We start from the raw sequence: 20,494 nt of genomic DNA on the forward strand, positions 1-20,494 counted from the left end.
AAATTAAAACTTGTAATTTCAACCATTTATTAAAAATCTTATTGAAATTATTGAAAAAATCATCTAAGAACTATGTACTGCAAGATTAGTTTATTATATTTTATGCTATATAATGGTTTACTTGAAGTTTAATATCATGTAGCTTCTTGTTTATCTCATACACAAAATGAATTGACACCATTCAACATTGACTATTAGCATTAATGGTGCTATAAATTGTTGAGAACACTTGTAACAATGCAAGGGAGTAGTTGGAGATGGTTTTTGATGCTAGACATCTTGTAGTCCAATTACTTTAGTGCTTAGGAAAAAACATTTTTTTTTTGAAGAGGTTAGCTATGGGGAGCTTCTCAACAAATTTCAACATTCATTGATATGAAAAATTCTTACCCTTCAGTGCCTCTTCTAATGAGCATGAAATAAAAGAGTTAATTGTTTTCATTAATGAAGTTAAGTAAGAGTTTCAAATTTCTTTCTAGCCCTTGCCAATTAATTGAGATTTTGAATCTACAACACCATTAAAGATTTCTTACACATATGTTCTATTATATGAAGAAATTTCGGCGTAAATCACATGCAGAAAAACTTTGTCGACGCGTTTCGAACCAGCTAGTGTGGTTCATCATCAGAACAAGTTGAGGAGTCAGATCATGGCTGCATATTAAATAGGTAGAGCAAATCCTCCAAACGGATAGGTTGACTAGGTTAACCAACAACAACTATAAAGAAAAAACAGCTAGATAATATTAAAGTGTTAAGAAGTTAAAAGGTGATAAAAATAATATTATAAATATAGTAATTAAATTATAATATATAATATATTATATATTCGAAAGTAAGGTAATAAAAATTACATAAATCTCAAGGAATGATCGTAACAAGGTCTACCATTGACATTGGTAACACTAAACGTCACGACTTGACCTTCATAGAAATGGCACACACTACTACTCTAGAAGGAATGTTGATAGCACCATCGTTCTCCTTCAAACGCCATGAAAAGATGAAGGACATTGATTATGTCTCATTACAAAAGAAAGAAGAGACACACTTACATGCTTTGTCGCTCTCATAATTACAATACCCAACCTCACCCCTACCATGTGTGGACACAACATCCTAGATTCTTCTATGTTGTAATTGTAATTCTATACATGAAATCTTTGCCCTTGTTTATTATTCCCTATATAATAATATTTTGTGATGTCATTAAAAAAATGAATTTTACTCTATTATCAATTTTATAGAAAACAAAAAACCTAACTTATTACAAAATAACTATTAAACATACTTTGCCCTGCATATTTTGCACACTTTTTTCTTATTTTCTCCTTTCGTTGTTTTCTTCCCCCGTTTCGGGGGTATGCTAGTAATATTTTAGAAATTTGTAAAAATGCTATCATGAATAGGATAGAGGGAAATGGTGTCTTATGGTGTTTTGAGGCAAAATGGTGGCTTATGGTGTTTAGAGGGGTCTTTTAAGCATTTAATTTGATACTAACCTTTATATATATTCCCCATTCTTTTTAATGTTATCATGAATATGCAGAAATGGTGGTTTATTTAATGCTAACTTTTGTATTAGAAGTTTTGTGAGTAATACTATTTTAGAAATTTGTAAAAATGCTATCATGAATATGGTAGAGGGAAATGGTGGCTTATGGTGTTCAGAGGGGTCTTCTAAGCATTTAATTTGATACTAACCTTTATATATATTCCCCATTTCTTTAATGTTATCATGAATATGCGGAAATGGTGGCTTATTTAATGCTAACTTTTGTATTAAAGGTTTTGTGAGTAATAATATTTTAGAAATTTGTGAAAATGGTATCATGAATATGATAAAGGGAAATGGTGGCTTATGGCGTTTAGAGGGGTCTTTTAAGCATTTAATTTGATACTAACCTTTATATATATTCCCCATTTTTTTTAATGTTATCATGAATATGCAGAAATGGTGGCTTATTTAATGCTAACTTTTGTATTAAAGGTTTTGTGAGTAATAATATTTTATAAATTTGTAAAAATGCTATCTTGAATATGATAGAGGGAAATGGTGGTTTATGGTGTTTAGAGGGGTTTAGCTGGTTGATAATCTTCAAAATAGGTGTAGATTGGTAGTGTGGAATTATTCATGGTAAAAAAAAGTATTTTAGAGTTTTGTAATTATTTTAAATAAAAGTAGGGTAATTTTTTATAATAGTAGTATTTAGGTCTTTAAGAAGGAGATGTATTTAGGTTAATAACAATAATAAAAATGTTTTAGTGTCAATGATTCTAGATGGGTATATAAAATTGATAAATTGTGTAAATTATAGAGAGGTAGTTATGTTATGATGGCCTTAGCTCTTTGAGAACTTAGGCTTGGTTTTCATGGTTTGGAGTGAAAATTTTGATTCAACTACCTTGTAAGGAAAACACTTCTTATGTGTGTGTTTTTTAGGTTTACTTTCACATATGTAGAATATATAGGTGTTAGGGGTTGTGATAAGAAAGTGATTAGATCTCGTCATGTTTGGCTTAAGAATCCCTAAAAATGGAAGGAGTCTCAAGGACACTAGTTCTTATGGGCATTTCAATGGACTTTGAGATGTGAGCTTGTTGTTCTATGTAGATTTAGAATAATAGTATATTTCAAACTACAAAAAGTTTTCATTACATTGTCGCTTTTACCATGATGCTAGGTTATGGAGAAATTAATTGGATCTTCTAATGTTTTGCCCAAAAATCCCTAGTGGATACTAGCTCTTATGGGTATTTTAGTGAGACTTTGAGATAGGAGCTCATTTTTTTATGTAGATTGACAATAAAAAAAAACTCATTCCATTGTTACTTCTATCATGATTTTGGGCATATCCTTCATTTTTTGCATAAAATCCAAAACATATAAGAGGGAGAAATGAAATTGTGGAAATATTCTAGGGAATGCCCCAATGGCCATGGATAAGAGAAATGTGGATCAATCATTTTTTCTATTCAACAAGTACATTGTAGAGAAGTTTCGTTGTTGATTGATGGATCTAGTACTATCCCATTTGAGGAGGCTTGTGTTGAAGCTTAAGATATGATCCAAGGTGTGGTGGATATTATGGCTTCTTAAAAGAAAGTGACTCTACCAAAGTTGTATCCTTAATAAAGTGTGATTGACAATATATCCACTCATGGACACGACCAAAATGATGGCATTGGATTGAGTGATACATTTATAAAAAGGAAGTGGATGAAAAAGGGTTGAAGCCCCTAAGGGTCCCTCCGTCCTTGATGAGTTCGAGTTATGAGGGATCTGAAATGGAATCAACAACCTCTCTATTCCAAGATGAGGTGAATTGCAAGAACCTTAAGGATGAATCAATTACAATATAGTGCTCAAAGGATATTGATCATTAAATCTAAAGCGTTGGCTCAATGGTAGTAAAGTCTTAAGGGGTTTTTGATGCATGGTTATATGAAGAATAAAAAACTTAGAATTGAATTTTACACTTATATATTATATTTAAAAACAAAGGGATGAAAATTTATTAGTGCTTAAAAGATCCTAAGTTAAGATGGATCTACACTGCTATATTTTGTTTGGTAAATGCCTTCTAATAAAAATTGTTATAAGTTCCTCTTTTTCCAATGGTTAATATGGTTCAACTACTATAATAATTTTTCATATAAATATTTATATAAAATATCATATTTACCCAACATAATGGGAAAAGCATTACAAAATGTTCAAAACTAGTTGTAAAATGAACCTTGCTTCTCTCAATGCAACAACAAAATTTAAGATGCTATAAAAAATGTAAGATTGACGTTGATACATCTTGTATCCTCATTATTTTCCTAGAAAATTGGTGAGAACCATGGTTGTGACCTAGGTGTCTCAATAGATAGAAACATTTCCATGGGATGATCAATTGTTAGTCTTTATAGTGAGGTTGATGTTAGGCCCTAGAGTACAACAAGTTCTCTATCAATCTTTTTAGTACTAGTATTTGGCCCAAAGTTATAGTTGGTTCCCAACTATTATATTCTTCCAGATCATAGTCTTACATGAGGAGAAGCATCATCATTTGATAGATTAAATCCAATCTCTCTCTATAGACAAACTATGTACTTACATGGAAAATTAATCCAATTCTCAAGTTTTCTTTATATATATATATATATACATATATATATATATATATATATATATATATATCTATATATATAGCGAGAGAGAGAGAGAGAGAGAGAGAGAGAGAGAGAGAGAGAGAGAGGGGGGTCTAAAATGGGCCGCCTAAGGAATATTAAAAAATGATAGTGGAAATAATAAAATAATATTAGACTACAACATCAAATTTTATTGGGAAAAAGGAAAAACTACTTTTTCAAATCATATTTTCAACTTATCTCCCTACGATTTTGCTCAATTTTCCAGCGGGAGCACTTGTTGGATTGAAATCACATTTTTCATGTATTTCTCATTTTTCATGTGGTAGGATTGTTATAGACATATTTGGGCACTGCAACCCCAATCACATATGTCCATAAAACAAGGGCTTCTATGTCCCTAAAAGTGTTGTTTCATATCCTAAAGGAGCAAGGTCAGCTGATTACATCATCTCCCAGAAGTTCTCCATGAAAGACTACTCAGAACTGGTCAAAGAAGGACCATACAGACTGCCCAGTGCTAAGGGTGCGATGCATCTCACCTGCCACATGCAAAAAGTGCAATGAATACTGGAAATCCCTTCTGTAGGGTGCGATGAGCGAGAGCAGACAAATGGCACAAGCAATTTGCTAGCTGGAGACCTTGAGAATCTTCTAGAAGCTGCTCATTTGACACTTGCCTCTCTGAGTTCACCCAAGGATGAGTAAGAGATCTAAAATCTCCAAATGGAGCCAAGAACTATCAGTGAAATGACACTAATCAAAATCCCAGAAGCTGACTCACTCTCCTGAAAACATCTATATATGGATCCCTCATCCAAGAGATCCAGAGGCTGGAATTTTGTATTTTTCAAGGAAGTGCTGTTGGTTTCTCTTTGAAGACATTGTTGGGTGATCTTGCTTTGTATGAGGTGAAGAGGGCTTTCATGCTGGGAGGATGGCGCTGGGTCAGACCAAGTGGTTGTAATCCTCTCTTCTACTACTTCTATCAATAAAGCTATTTGAGTTTTCCTCCATATTCTTGTATATCTTTGAATATTGTGTTGATATATGCATTTGTATGGTCAATATATATCTGATCCTATGTTGTTTACGATGATAGATCTCTATGCTTTTATGGTATTATGCTGCTTTGACTCTACAAGTCCTCTTTGAAGCGGGACAAGTAAAGAAGGAGTGGCGGGATTCTGTCAAAGGGGAAAGGAAACAAGCAAGGAGCCAAGCGAAAGACTGAGGTTGGTACTCTCTGCTTCTTTCTCATCTATCTCTCGTAAAGGAAAACACAAGTGACTTTAGTTTGTTTGTTTCTAAGATAGCTACCCGTCTTAGTGGGACTAGTAGTTCTGAATAGACACTAGTTTTCCCGATAACAAAATGGCGACTCCACTGGGGAGCAAATAGTTTGATTGCTTGTCTCTATTTGTTTGATTCATAAACCACAGACGGAGCCTGAAGTTAAGCCAGCTAGCCTTCAAACTGCATTTGCTATGCAAGTGCAAAGTAGATCAACGCTGCTTCAGTCAATCTTTGGGTTTGTTTATGAACTGAACAATTGACTTGCAAACATTCTAAGTGCCCTAGAGGTAGCTCAAGTAACCTCATTAGATCAGCCCCTATACTTTGTAGTTACTGACTATCATTAGCTCAGCCTAAATCCCTGAACTAAGCTGCAAACTGTGACCAAAAACCAAGTTAAAGTCTCGTTCCTGGACCATCGCACTGTCTCCTTTTGGCAGACTGGATGCATTGCACCTCCCGTGTGCAGTAGGTGGGATGCATCCCTGTTTCCTGTGTTACAGGTGCGATGATTAGGTAAGACTATTTCTGCCTCCAAATTTTGGTTTTTTCTTCACTGTCTTCAGCTTTATTAAGGAGTTTTTCTATTTGTGATCAGTAGACCACTGTTGAAACCCCCTTCCTTTGCATCATTCAACCTCCATTATACAAAGAATTGTGAAAGTTTTTATGTATTTTTCGCCATTCACAGTTCTCCTGTACAAAATAGTAGCTTAATCGAACTGTCGTTTTTAGTCAAAGAAAAGAATCCTCCTCTTTTTGATAGTCAATTACACTGTTACTCTTGTATTTGATTTGAATTAATAGTATTTCAAGTGTCAAAAGCAGTTTTCAATTCAAAATCGCAAAGGGTCGTCTTGTCTTCCTTCCGTTTTTTTTTTTTGAAAAGAAAATCATTAGTACTGTCGCTTTGAAAGAAGATAAAATTTAGATTTGTACTTAGCATTCTTTTTGTCATTCACACATTAAGAAAGCGGAAAACAAATACATGCATGTGCATTTGCATTTACACTACTTGTTGACTTTGATTTAGGACAATGCATCTAGTGTGTGCTCTCTGCTCTATGTTGAAAGGATTTCGCTTCTCTTTCCTTAGTAGCTAGGATTTTCATTGCAAAAAGAAGAGTAAATGACTGTTTATCATCTTAGATTGCATATTTAGGACTTGTATCTCTACATCACGCGGTGAACCTTAAAGGCAAACTTCTTAAGAAAGATCAACTGTAAAATAAATTCAATGAACATAAAAATGCTTTGGAACCTAATGCACAGCATCTAGAAGTCTAGGCTAGAGACATATTCCGGCATCGTAAAGCCTGGTAACTGTCGCTTTCATCGTAGGTTGGGTGATTCCTCCTCTTTGACATGACAAGTGCTAGTACGGACTTGTGCTGCCACGTACCGTCGAGTATATATTGGGAGACCACAATAGGCTATATCTTTTATCCTTAGGAAGCCATGTCTGCCGCCCTTGTCATGCAGAAAGAGTCAATTTTGTGGACAAAACTGACCTCCCTAGAAGCTAAGGCTTTCTAGTGACAAACAAGACAATTAAACACTATCTTTCCCTAAATATGCATTTAGAATACAAGTAATCAGGTGTTTATAACATACCTTTAGTCCAACGCTTTGTAGTAGTCCAGTCTTTCCGATCCGGATGAGCTCCTCCTTCTCTTCGAAACCTGCATTCACTAACAAGCAAACGATTACATAGCACCTGAATAACTCATAAAATAAAACATATTCATCATAAAGACCAAGGAGTATATGAAACAAATCATGTATAACAACTTGTTGAGAAAAATGAGCTTAATTGTATTAAGTGGAAACAAAAGAAACCATTACAACCAATGCCTTGGTGTTGTGCAGGTCCCTTCCAGGGTCTAGCAAGAGTTCTCCTTTACTTTGATCAGCTCACCCACTTCCAAATGAAGCTAAGAAAGGATGGGAATCTCTCCTCTCAAGCTCTATAAGGGAGTCCTAATCTCAACAGAATCTACCCTTAGGAATGTTCAACTTTCAACCTCCCCTCCCTCTGGCCCAATGCCTGTATTTATAGTGCTTTGGAGGAAGTTAATCAGGTCCACCATGAATGGGATAAGCCCCTCATTCAATGGGGTAGCTCCCCTCTTCATGGGATAAGTTCCTCTTTCATTGGGATGCATGAACCATCTGGAGGCGCTCAATCCACGTCAAACCATCTTCTAGAATGCTCTAGAAATGACCACAAGTAACTTTTTTGAAGTGAAACTTGCGCCTTTTGACCTTTACAGGAGTACGCACCCACCCCTTTATATACAGAGCGTACAAGTACGCAGGTTTTATGAACTGGAGGTGCGTACACACAGGTAAGGCTAAGAGAAACTGCGTAACCAGAGTTAATTGACTTTTTAAGGACTTTCTCTCTTTCTTGGAGTTTGACATGAGGAGCAGAGGTATGAGACTTGCCAAGGAGGATAGTATGACAGTTGATAGAGCCATACTAACTGTAGATAGTCATGGTGACAAATTTTAGTGTAACAAATTGCCCCCTAAAGTGCGAAGCCTGTAGTAGATTTAGGGTTTCATATCATCTAGGAAGGGTGAAGTACTTTATCATTTCAAGGATTATCTTGTGGAGAGCCCGGTTGGAACTTGCAAGTATTCAACACAAAGTACATGTATGAGATCATATCATCGCTGAGGTAGGCATTCCCATACTCAGATCAAAAACTTTAACTAACAAACTAACTACTGCTCTGATACAGGAATGATTTCACAGTACATCATAATCATAGACTCATGTAGACACAGTATGGACGCAACCATCTGTTTATAATTAGTCTACTATACAATGAATGCAAAACTCCTCGCAGCCTGGATGGTGGAAACTAGATCCAGGGTCTTCATTTCTACTTCTCGAAATAGTACGATTCTATCCATGCGAATAAATGAGTTGATGTCGAGCATGGTAGAAACCACTTGATTACCAGTCAATGATGTAAACTGTTAACAAGTGTGAGAGAGACCACTAGTGATGTCAATGGTTCTCAAAATACCCAGTACAATCCATTAGATGTGAATGAATGTGCTGATGTCGAACATGTCACGGAATCCTTCGATTGAAAGTCAATGATGTAAATTGTCGTCGAAGGCGAGAGATCTGCCATTAATGCATGCGGATCTCAAGGTACTGACGATTTCTAGATCATCTTTCTAGATAATGTGCTGATGACGATAGAAAGCGATCCGTCGTAGGCAAGCCTACAACACGAAATCATAAATCAAGTTGAAGAAATGTAGCTGTAAGGACTGACTCAGGGATGGTCAAGATGGATGACAGATATTTTGCAGATGAATGGTTTATTTGCAGCGACCTCTTGAACAAATAACGACACAACAGATGGCTTGGTGACATTTGACCCAAAGTTAATACCCGGCTGAAGACTTTCAATGTGGTTCAATCAACTGTGAGGCAAAGGATTTCCCAACCCAGGTGAATGAAAAGTGTCGTGTTCAAGAGTGGTGATAAGGTTTCTTCTGAGACAAAGGATAACAAATAGGCTCATTTTTCTCTCTTTTCCCCCACCATTTCTGGCAAGTACCTCTTTATTTTTTTACAAGCTTGAGGAGGATAACATATGCTTGATTATAAGCTCATCCTTCGGATGAGTCCAACTTAGTTTAGATTCGAACCCTAAGAAGGAGTGGTCCGTTCCTGTTTGTAATCGAAAAGGTCCTTTACTGTGAAATTTTAACGAGTCCAGTATAGGAGAAACTCAGGGTTTTTCAATTTTAGAGAGTCTGAAAAACTTAAGAAGACTCCAGGGTTGAACTTTTTCGTAAATTTGTGTCTCCCAAGCCCGAAAAAGTATAAAATAATACTTGAGAGAACCGCTTGATCTTTTACGAACAAGGAGTACTTTCATAGTTAGTGTCTTTGACCTGAAAAGTAAAAAGCGATCAAGGACACGTCGTTTTATTTCCAATATCGAGTTTGAAACGACAAAAACCCGACAATCTTTTCCTGTTTTTACGGTTGGAAAAGGGCTATAAGGGGACCGTCTTCTAATTCCGTTTTAACGAGTGTAAAATAAACGCTCGGCAATCTTTTCATGTTTTAGGAGTCAGAAAAGGGCTTAAAATATGACTCTGATGTTTTTGTTTGTGAAAAATGACAATTTTCCCTGAAAATCCTTTATCCTGCACAAAAACCAACACATTACTCATACCTGTTTAAGATAGATAAAAATACTTTGAAAAATACCTTTTCACGGTGGAAAATAAACAAATTTAACATTCATTTACTCAAAAAACCTATAAAAAGGGTTTTTACCATTTCATTTTTACCATTTTACTGTTGAGGAGAGAAAAAGGGCTTTTGGCAAGAAACTTCCCGTGGATATTGCGGAGAATCCGACCGTCGAAACCGAACATCGTCTCATCAGGTATTCTACAACATCCTCCCTTGCATTTCCATCCGTTTAGAATTTGTTTTTAAGCTTTAGTTTCATTTTTGGAGGCCTTGGGGTTTCAAGGTCCGCTTTTTGGGGTACGCAGGTGCTCCACTGGTGACCTACGTACCCCGACATTTTCTCAGTTGGGAAAATGCCGGGCATACGCAGCTTGCCTTAAGAGAACCTGCGTACACACGCTCTGTCTCTAAAGGCGGGCTGCGTACACTGCGGAGAGGATTTTCAAACCCCCATTTCTCCAAAATGAACCAAAAAATTTTAATTTTATGGACTCTAACAGATGTTTTATGGTGTGTAGATTGCCCACCATGCTTGATTGGCGCGAGAGAGAACACGAAGATGTTGATTTGGCCGCCATTAATCACCAACCTTCCATTGATGCTTTGAAGGCATGCGGTCTTTACAAATACTGGGCCATACCTGGCATGAGGGCCCAGGTGAGATTTCTAGAGTGGCTGGTTGAAAGGTGGAACGTCCAGGATCAGTGCTTTTACATTGGAGGGCACCAGCTCGAGATAGAGCCCTCAGATATTTACTTTCTCACTGGTTTGCCCAAGAGAGGCGAACAATTGACTCTGTCCGGGACTAGGCCGGGTGGCCAGTCCATCGCTAGTCTCCATCTAGAGTGGTGCAATAATCAAAACCAGGAGAGGGGGATAGAGATTAAAAAGATATCCCGACCTGAACTTATGGTAATTGCCTTTACAGTTACCAGACTTTGCGGAGCTGCCGCTTTGCACATTGCCACCGGGTCCCAAATGCGGATGGCGATTGACTGCTATCGAGGCACCATTTTCAACTGGTGTGATGCTGTGTTGGCCAATTTAAAGGGCCAACTGACTAGGGCAAAAAACGGGCAACTAAAGACTTTTGGTTATGGGCCTTTAGTTGTGAGTTTTGCTCTAGAGAGGGTTCTGATGTTGATCCCGCAGCAGCTTACTGTTGAGGTTGGGCTTCCTCAAGAGCCTAAGTTGATGCGATGGGTTGCGGTGATGGCCCGTCATCCTGATGAGGGCACGGAGGTTGTCCGATTTAGACCGGAGTACTTTCACTGGTTAGAGGACCAGGTCTTTTCGATACAGGATTTTCCTTATGCCGGAGTTGATTTTCGTGGAGATCCGGACATGATTCTTCCACCGGGAGAACAGTGGGATGACACAGGTAATTCATTTTTCACAAGTTTTTAAATTATCTACCTTTTTTGTTTTTATATCATCTCAAAGCTGACAGTGACAATTTTCAAAATGCAGATGTAGGCCCATGGCGTCCAGCCAATCTCCGGCCTTTCGAGAGGAGACAACCAGTTGCACCGGCACCGGTCCCACAGAACGAGGCTACAGAGACCTTAGCTGAGTTGGAACAAGACCTAGAGCGTCTGACGACAGATATACCAGAGACTACTATAGATGATATTCCTATCAGGCTTCAGCACTATGTAGTCGGAGTCCCAGGACCTTTTAGGAGGTTCTTGTGTAGGGTAGCCCGTGCAGTGGTGTCGTATAGAGATCATCACCAGTGATTGGATGATCGTTTTTGTAGACACATGTGACATTTTGGTTTTTTGTACTTATCATTTTTGCTGATCATAAGGTGTTTTGCAACCTATGATCGAAGACGATGTATTTTTGATACACTCCTATCTATATATATCATTATTACCGGCTTATCTTGTTAAACATGTGTGATTAAATGTTTTTAAATTTACATGTATGATTATCGCAAATGTCTGTTTAACATTCGAGAAGCAATTGCATCTGCTAATGTATTTAAAGACCTTGGAATATGTTGATATTCAATGTAATCAAATTCACGTTCCAAGAGACGCACTCTCAAAAATAACCTTAATAACATTGGATTTCTAATGGCATATACTCTATTAAGCTGTAATACAACGAGTTCAAAATCTAACCTCACTATCAAACTCCGAATCCCAAATGAAATAGATTCAGACAATAACTCAATCACTGCACTGTATTCTGCAATGTTGTTTGTTGTTTGACCGAGGCTCACCCCATGCATAGAAACTAACTCGTCAGAGGGCGAATAAATAACCCAAGCTGCGGAAGAAATATTCCGTGTACTACGACAAGCACCGTCAGCAAATCCAATGTATGTTTGGAGAGGCATCGACATCTGCAAAAATCAAGCGTAAAACCAAGATAAGCAGAATAACGACGAAAAACACACTTTCTAAGCTAAGCACACTGTCTAAACTAACAAACACACCAGCTAGAAAGAAAAATTAACCTAACTAAAATCTCCACACCCATCATTTAAGCATAATACCTCTTTAGGTAAAGTCCATTTCTGGGTTTACCCAAAGAGTCCCCGTCAAAGTCAACCAGCTCATAGGCCCCTTTTGCTAGCTTTCGCTTAACAATATAGGGCCCATGCCACATAGGAACGAATTTTCCAGCACCTAATTTATCGTTAGCTTGATCATACAATAGTACTAGGTCTCCTTCCGAAAAATTTCGAGGGGTCACATTTCGATCATACTGAGCTTTCATACGTTTTGCATGAGTCTCGATCGCCAATGCAGCATCACGTCGAGTCTCATCTAATTGAGCTAAGTATAATAAACGCTTCTCCTCTTCGGAAGTAGCTGGAAGTAATTCGACAGCCATTTGAAGTGACGGGATTTCGCATTCAATGGGCAGCACAGCTTCCAAACCATAAACTAGTTGGAAAGGAGTGAACCCTGTTGATGTTTTCACTGAGGTTCGGTATGCCCAAAGCGCGGAAAATAACATGTTGTGCCAATTCGACCGATGAATACCAATGATTCGTCGGATCATGATAACTAAAACTTTGTTGATGGACTCAACCAGACCGTTGGCTTGTGGATAATAAGGAGTTGAGCTATCATGACACAAACCAAGCTGGCCTGTAAGTTCTGTCATCATAATGTTTCGAAAATGGCACCCATGGTCAGTGATTATCACTTGTGGTACACCAAACCTAGCAATAATGTGATTGAATATGAAAATTGCAGCTGTCTTGCCGTCAGCCTCGAATGTAGGCATCGCCTCGGCCCACTTAGTAAAATAATCAACCGCAAGGATGATATACGCATGCCCCCCGGCCGAGTGAGGGTTACATGTAATTAAATCGATACCCGATTTGGTAAAAGGACCAACGACAATTATAGGGTGGAGAGGAGCAGGTGGAGCACGCATCTTTCGATCAAACACTTGACAGTTGTGGCATTTTCGGACCGCAGTAATACAATCTTTAAACATGGACGGCCAGAAGTAGCCAGCGCGCAACACTTTTTGGGCTGTGGCATACCCAGACATATGACCGCCACACGCTCCAGAGTGACAGTCATTCAAAACCCTTTCAGCTTCTTCGTGAGTTAAGCAACGTCGGAAAACCAAGTCTGCCCCACGGCGATAAAGAGTATCTCCAATAATTTTGTACTGTTGGGACTGGAATCGAATTTTCCGACGTTCCGACTTTGAAGCTTCGGGCTGAAAGGATTGGGTTTGGAGATAGACGATTATATCCCCATACCACGGATCTAAAGTGCTGATGAGAAACAAAGATTCGTCCGCAATGGGTTCCTCTGCCACAGTTTCCGTGTCAGCACGCGGGAAATCACACATCAACTCTGCAAAAACTAAAGATTTCTTAGACTTAGATTTTTCAAATTCCAAGTCGAACTCCTGCAGGATAACAATCCATTTGGAGTACTTGCCCCCTAGCAATTGTTTAGTTAAAATGTAGATCATAGGGTTGCAATCTGAAATGACTGTAGTTTTACGGAGAAGAATGTAGTGACGAAAACGTTGGACAGCCTGAACGGCTGCCAAGGCCAATTTCTCCACATGTGAATATTTGAGCTCAGTTGGATTTAACGTCCGACTAAGGTAATAAATCACATGTTCCGTTCCGAATTCGTCTTCCTGAACTAACACCATTCCAATAGTGGAATGGGAGGCGGCGAGGTACAAAAAGTAATCTTGGTTGTAGTTGGGAGGATGCAGCAACGGTGCATGGGTCAACGCGTGCTTGAGTGCATCAAAAGATTTCTGAGCTATCTCATCCCAAGAGAATTGAGCGTTCTGTTTCAACAACCGTGTAAAACCTTTTGTAACCTCGGCGTAGTTAGGAATGAATCGGCGTAAAAAGTTTGCTTTCCCCTGCAAACTTTGGAGTTGGCGAAGACTCGAAGGAGGAGGCAATTTGATGATAGCTTCTACCTTCGAGGGATCGACGCGAATGCCGGCTTTTGAAACTACAAATCCCAGCAATCATCCCACTTCTATACAGAAGACACATTTGTGTGGGTTCAACCGTATACGATAATGCCTACACCTCATGAAGATTGCTCGTAAATGGACAAGGTGATCAGCTCGATGTAATGAATGAGCGGGCAAATCATCGAGATATGGTTGCACAATGTGTTTGATGTCATGAAACGCATAAGACATCGCCCTTTGAAAAGTGGCTCCGGCATTCTTAAGCCCAAAAGGTAGTTTGCAATAAGCAAAGGTCCCCCATGGACAAATGAAAGTCGTTTTTGGTTGATCGGCAGGTAGAATATTGATTTGATTGTAACCGGAAAAACCGTCCATAAAGGAAAATATTTCACTGCCGGCACAATCATCAATTATTTGATCGATATAGGGTGTTGGATAGTTGTCCTTGGGACAAGCACGATTGATATCCCTATAGTCGATGCATATTCTTATTGTTCCCTGTTTTTTGTTAACCGGAACAATATTCGATACCCAATCCGTTAACGGGATCGGATAAATGAAACCTGCTTTCAACAACTTCTCAACTTCTGCTTTAATTGCAGCCGCTTTTCGTGGGTGAATCTGGCGCAAACGTTGCCGGACGGGTTTAGCATCCGGGTAAGTCTTAATCTCATGGACAACAATTGCGGGATCAATTCCTGGCATTTCCTCATAGGACCAGGCAAACATGTCGCGGAATTCTTGAAATAGGGCCTTGTATATCTGAATTTCGTCATCTGAACACGAGGCACCTATATGAATGTGCTCAACAATTCCGGGCTTGACTAAAATGTCAATGGGAACAGTGCGAGAGATGTTTCCCAAATTCAGCTCTGAATCAGGATGTTTCATTGGACTCTGAGCATCCTTGACATATTCAGCTGTAAAGATTGATGAGAAATCGTTTTCAAAATGATCATCCTCAGGTAAAAACGAAGATCTATGATGGAGATCTTCCCATGGTAAATCGTCTACACACAGGACTTCACAAAGTTGTTCGTCAGATGACACAACTTCGGGAAACGTCATTAACTCTGAGGTTGACGTGAAAAGTGATTCCTCACGGACCACATTCATTTGGTCGATTTTGGTTGAATGCGGGTCGGAAAAAGACTGCACGGCTTCATAAGCAATTTCATATGGACTCAAAGGCATAGCATTACCAAATGAGTCTATTTCAGATTCAGAAGGAACGATCCAAGGATCGTTGTAAACAATAGTATCTGATGTAATCATATGAATGGATGCAAACGAAGACATGGCGTTGATTGGAGGAAAAGGAAAAGTTCCCAGTAAACCGGCATCTTTAACTAATCCTACGCCAACATCCTTATAAGGGATAGTCATTTTACCGACATGCTGAATACTCTCTGAAGAGGCTGGGTTGGATGAAAAGTAAGCCAGCTGGTCTATGGTTACGATCTTGCCATTATGTGGAAACTTTATTACTCTGAAGACCGATGAAACAACCGCTGTCATAGCATAAGACCAACTTCGACCCAAGAGAAGGTTGTATCCTAGAGGGGCATCAACCACCTCCACATCCAGACTAACGGTTTTTCCTTCAACCCCTATAGGCAAATCCTGTAGAATGCCAAAAGGATGAAACCCACGGCCATCAAAGGCCTTAAGAATTGTCGGGGATTGATTTAGTGAAGGAGAACCAAGCGATCTCCAGCACTGTATCAACATAATACACGTGGAAGCTCCCTCATCAATTACAGTCCGATGAATAGGCCTGTTTTTGACTATCACTTGGATCTGGAAAGCCATCTGATGAGGTAAACGCGGTGTACTATTTTCTAGATCAAAGATTATTAGGTTCAGGTCCTGAACATCAACAGCTCCTATAGCCGACAAAAGTAATTTTCGTTGTGCTGGGTGTTATCACCAAAATAGGACCCTGATAGGCTGCTGATCAGACTATCTCAGTGTAACTGTTTCAAACCAATCTTTTGACTAAGGTTTAGCCTCCTTAGCCTGAGAGGGCTCTCTCAAAAGGTTATTGATTTTGATTAAAAATAAGAGGGCTAACTCTTGTTAAATAACAGTGACAAATATGAAGGTTGGACAAACATTACATAAGTTTCCATTGGGCCTATGGAGTCAATAAAACCTCAGCAAATAATGATATAGCCTTTACATAGAAGTCAGGGCATGTGGCATTTAAATGTTCAAAACACAACTCTTATAAAACCACAGTTCATGAATGTGTACAGGAAATCAGAGCAGCATAAGTGAATTCTGAGTGATTACACATCTATGCAACTGTAAAATAAATCAAGGATAAAGTAAAACCACACATCTTGAACATAGAAACACTTTATGAATCCTGAGAAGAAAAGCAGTTCTATTATATTACTGAACTCTGTCTTTCTACATAAGCCAAAACAGTACTCTGTTTTATAAAATCTCCAACCCTCATTACATCACTGTCTTAGCTATATATAGAATTCTTATTCTACCTAATTCGAGATTCCTCCTCCAGCATGAGGGGAATTCGATAACTACTTTTGATGACACCTATCTGCTATGCAACTAACTATTAAATACAATAAAGTGCTAACTGGAGTTTTAAAGAGTTCTAATTTGACTATGACTCTAACTCTATCTTCCATGCATAACGATTTCTCCTTGTTCTTTGACACCTGGTCCCTTTTTGATCTGGCTGAGCTGGGTGTTTAATACTCCATATCGACCTTGAACGCTGAATCCTTTAACTGCTTAGTGGTGTTAGGAGATGTCCCTTGCTTCTCGGTTCCAGTTCTCCTCAAATTGTTCGAATATACAGCAGCATGTCTTCTAGCCTTTAATAACCCAAAAATATAGAACACTACCATGTTCCTGATGTGTTGGAGGCTTCATCGATGGACAAGTGTGCAGGCCAAAGTTCCTTGTATGCAACTCATTTAATACCCTATGAACGGTGATAAAGTGGCTTTATAACAAAAAATTAAACTTGAGTTAAAATATTCCACCTTTTTTTAAAGTACACCTGTCTTGATCTGAATGGTGATTGTAGCTCCATCTGATATCTTGCATATCCTTTAGGTGTCTCTCTTTCAAAATTCCCGCTCATAATACCAAACTGCCTGTCATGCGCAAAAATCATCACCTACAGCAGTTTCGTAGCGCGCTACGAAACTGCTGAGTTTTTAAAAACAGAGTCTTCCTTTCATAGCTAAATGATCGCCATTGCTCATGGCTTAAACACCTTACTCCCTTGATTGTTTTGAAAAGATTTGCTTGCAACTTTTCAAGAAACAGATATTTCTCCTGAGGAAACGATGCAATGACACCAATAACACCATTCACTGTTCCAAATGTAACTATATGAATCTGGCTAGTACCTCACGTGCAAATTGTATAGGCATCTTCTCTTCAGGTGCAAGGTGATGTGCTAATATAGTTCCCTCTTGATTGCAACCAAAAACAGGGTTGGCAGCTATGAAATGATTCCTTCCTGCATTTCACATCTGTGGTCTGTTCGTTTTGCAGGTGTCTCTGATCTTCTACCAAAAAGTGTTTTTGGAGTTAAAGGAGAGTAACTTATGCTGCAAATTTGATATGAATTATTTCCACTTGTACAGAACAATGGACTATTCATATTTTGCTCAACAAGAATCCCGCCTGTTTGCACATTCTCAAAACTCGATTGAATGCTCGCCTTGTGTATTTCATCTTTGCCACTTCGTCCAATGTCAGATTGATGATTACCTACAACACCAATATCCACACCACACCCATTTTTAACTTCTGTATAGTTTGTACCTTCAAAAGGATACAATAACTGTTTCTCCTTGGATTTTCCAGGCACTGTACTTTTTGCTTTTAAACAATATGGTGGGGATACAATAATTGGTTTTTTGCTTGACGGCAAAGAAACTCCATCTTCAGGAAAGGAAATCTGAAAATCTGCACTGGAGGTATCCTTCAATGAATTCTCCTTTTCATCTAATGAACCATGTGACAGAAAACTGTCATGGTCTACTGCACTGGCCTCCTCCTTGTCATGTTGATGGAGAAAGTGGCTTCCCCTTTTCCTTGTTCTTTGCAGAAGAGCCAAGTTCACCCTCTGTAAGTTTTAGAGCACAAGACCGAAGAAATGCAATTGCATTCAAACTAACATCCTTGTTGAATCTGCTATTTGTAAATGCAATCAAACAGTTCACACAATCTGTGAATGTTGTCGTCTCTGTTTCAGTTATGTAAGGAAAATAGTCCCGCACTATTTTTTCAATTGTTTCAAATGCTAAGAGTACAATATTCTTGTAATCATCATAGGCTGCTGTTGTGAACATCATGAAGATGATTTTCCAACCTGATTTCACCAACTCCTCATGTTCTAGGAACTTCATAGCAAGTTGTCGTAAGGAATCCATTGCAAAAATAGCGATGGATTAATTTTCAGAACATCCAATTGTAACGAAGAAATCAGAAAGCACACTCCAAATGTGAGACCACATTAGCCTAATGCGGTTCATGTTATAGTGCGCAATCTCAACAATTTTAGTAAGGCTAAGAACCCGAGGATCGGTTGGGGACCGTAGCTCCTCCATAGAAACTTTACAAAGTGCCTTTACAAAATCAATGATTGCCTCACTGTTCAACCTTTGGTTTCGTGTGAATATGCGATTCATTTCAGAGTTGCCAATCTGTTCAAGCATGTTTAAATTGGTAACCAAATTGTTCATCTACTCAGTTGTAACCACTCCTGAAGCATGACCCCCAACACCAACACTATCATATGATCCCCGTCAAGCAGCTGCAGCTGCATATTGCAACCGGCCAGGCCCCTTCCTTTTGAGAATTGGAAGAATGGGTGATTTGGGTTGCTTTATCTTCTCTGATTCATTCTGAGGTACTGAAAAAAATGTAGCATCTGGATGAGCGCCCTCCCCTAGCAGGTGTCAACTGATTTGTTCTTCTAATTGTGTTTCATGAACAGGTCAGAATACCACATTGAAATAAAACAGATAATCGAACCCACTGGGCTATTCGTGTCAAGATAACTGTATCCTGAGGCACGCAAGCCTGATACAGTTATTGCATTGCTCTTTTGATTGATGCCAGCAAGCAACTTTCCATTAAATGCATTCAGATAGTAAACAGAACCCTTTGTCTCCTTCTCAGCAACAACTGCAACATGTGTCAGTACCACAACATCTAACGATCTAAAACACAGCAGATTCTGATAAGTATGACAGCTGGGTGAGAATGACTATGGATTCAAAAGAAAATCCCCAATTTCGTAGCGCAGCCAGTACAAAATATGAATTATGCGCTACGAAACCACCTAAACATGTTGCGCTGCGAAACTGCTAAAAAGGATTTATGTGCTTTACCATCAAACAAATGTAAGACATTTGGCATTGAAATTTTGTCAGTGATAACAGTGGCTCCACTTGGGATAGTGTGCCCTTGTGGTACACTAAGAACCTGCAGTTCCAGTGCCTTATAAAATTTATTTGACAAACATCTTCTTTAAGTTCCTTGGGCCTTCACCTCGGGCTTAAGCTTGATGATCACTGTAGGAGAAAGAAGTCTATATCTACCACTACTAAAAAAAATTTGCTCAGTCAACCTTGAGCTTATTTGCACTTTCCTACCTACCTACCCTATCAGCTGCAAGCTCCACTTGTAGCTCAAGCAACATGATATTTCCAATAAAGCCAATCAATTGTCTTCTCTGATATTGGAGGCTCTTGACTGCATTCAACCTCAAAATAACCATGGTAGTGAGATGACCAAATCAACTTATAATGTATATGATCTTCATAATGCAAATGAAATTGAAATGCTGATGTGCAAAACTTTGGCATGTATTCATTTATAGGGTCAAAGAAGACATGGTTATTTTGATAATCATCATAACATTCTATCTCTTTGGACAACTGATCCTTAGCCAGACAAAATTCCTTTGATGTGCTATCCAACTGCCTTTCTGCATGATTCCCATAGACAATGTAATTTTCCTCACTAATGTGATCATTCTTTGAAGTAATCTGCTGCAAGGAATTACATAAATGATCAACCGCTTTCTCTACCTGAGGATTATAAAAAATTTCTTCCAGTATTTCTTCTTGTTGTGTATAATCATTTTCATCTTCATTATGATTCAAAGAATGAGAAGTCTGCTGCATCTCTACATCAATCTCAGAGGATGAAACATGGTTTTCACAAGTAAACCCCTGCTGCTCTTCATGCTGCGTTTCATGAGATGTTATACTTTCTTCTTGGTGCTGAAATGCATTGTTATGAAGAGCCTCTAAAATTTCTTCATCCATAAATTCATCATCATCATAACAATCCTCCAAGTACTGAATAAGACTTAAAGAATGTCTACAGCAATCTTTGAGC

Source organism: Pinus tabuliformis, chromosome 7 (genome assembly GCF_031772625.1).
Source record: "Pinus tabuliformis cultivar Carrire ecotype Pingquan chromosome 7, CPIR1, whole genome shotgun sequence".
NCBI lineage: Eukaryota > Viridiplantae > Streptophyta > Pinopsida > Pinales > Pinaceae > Pinus > Pinus tabuliformis.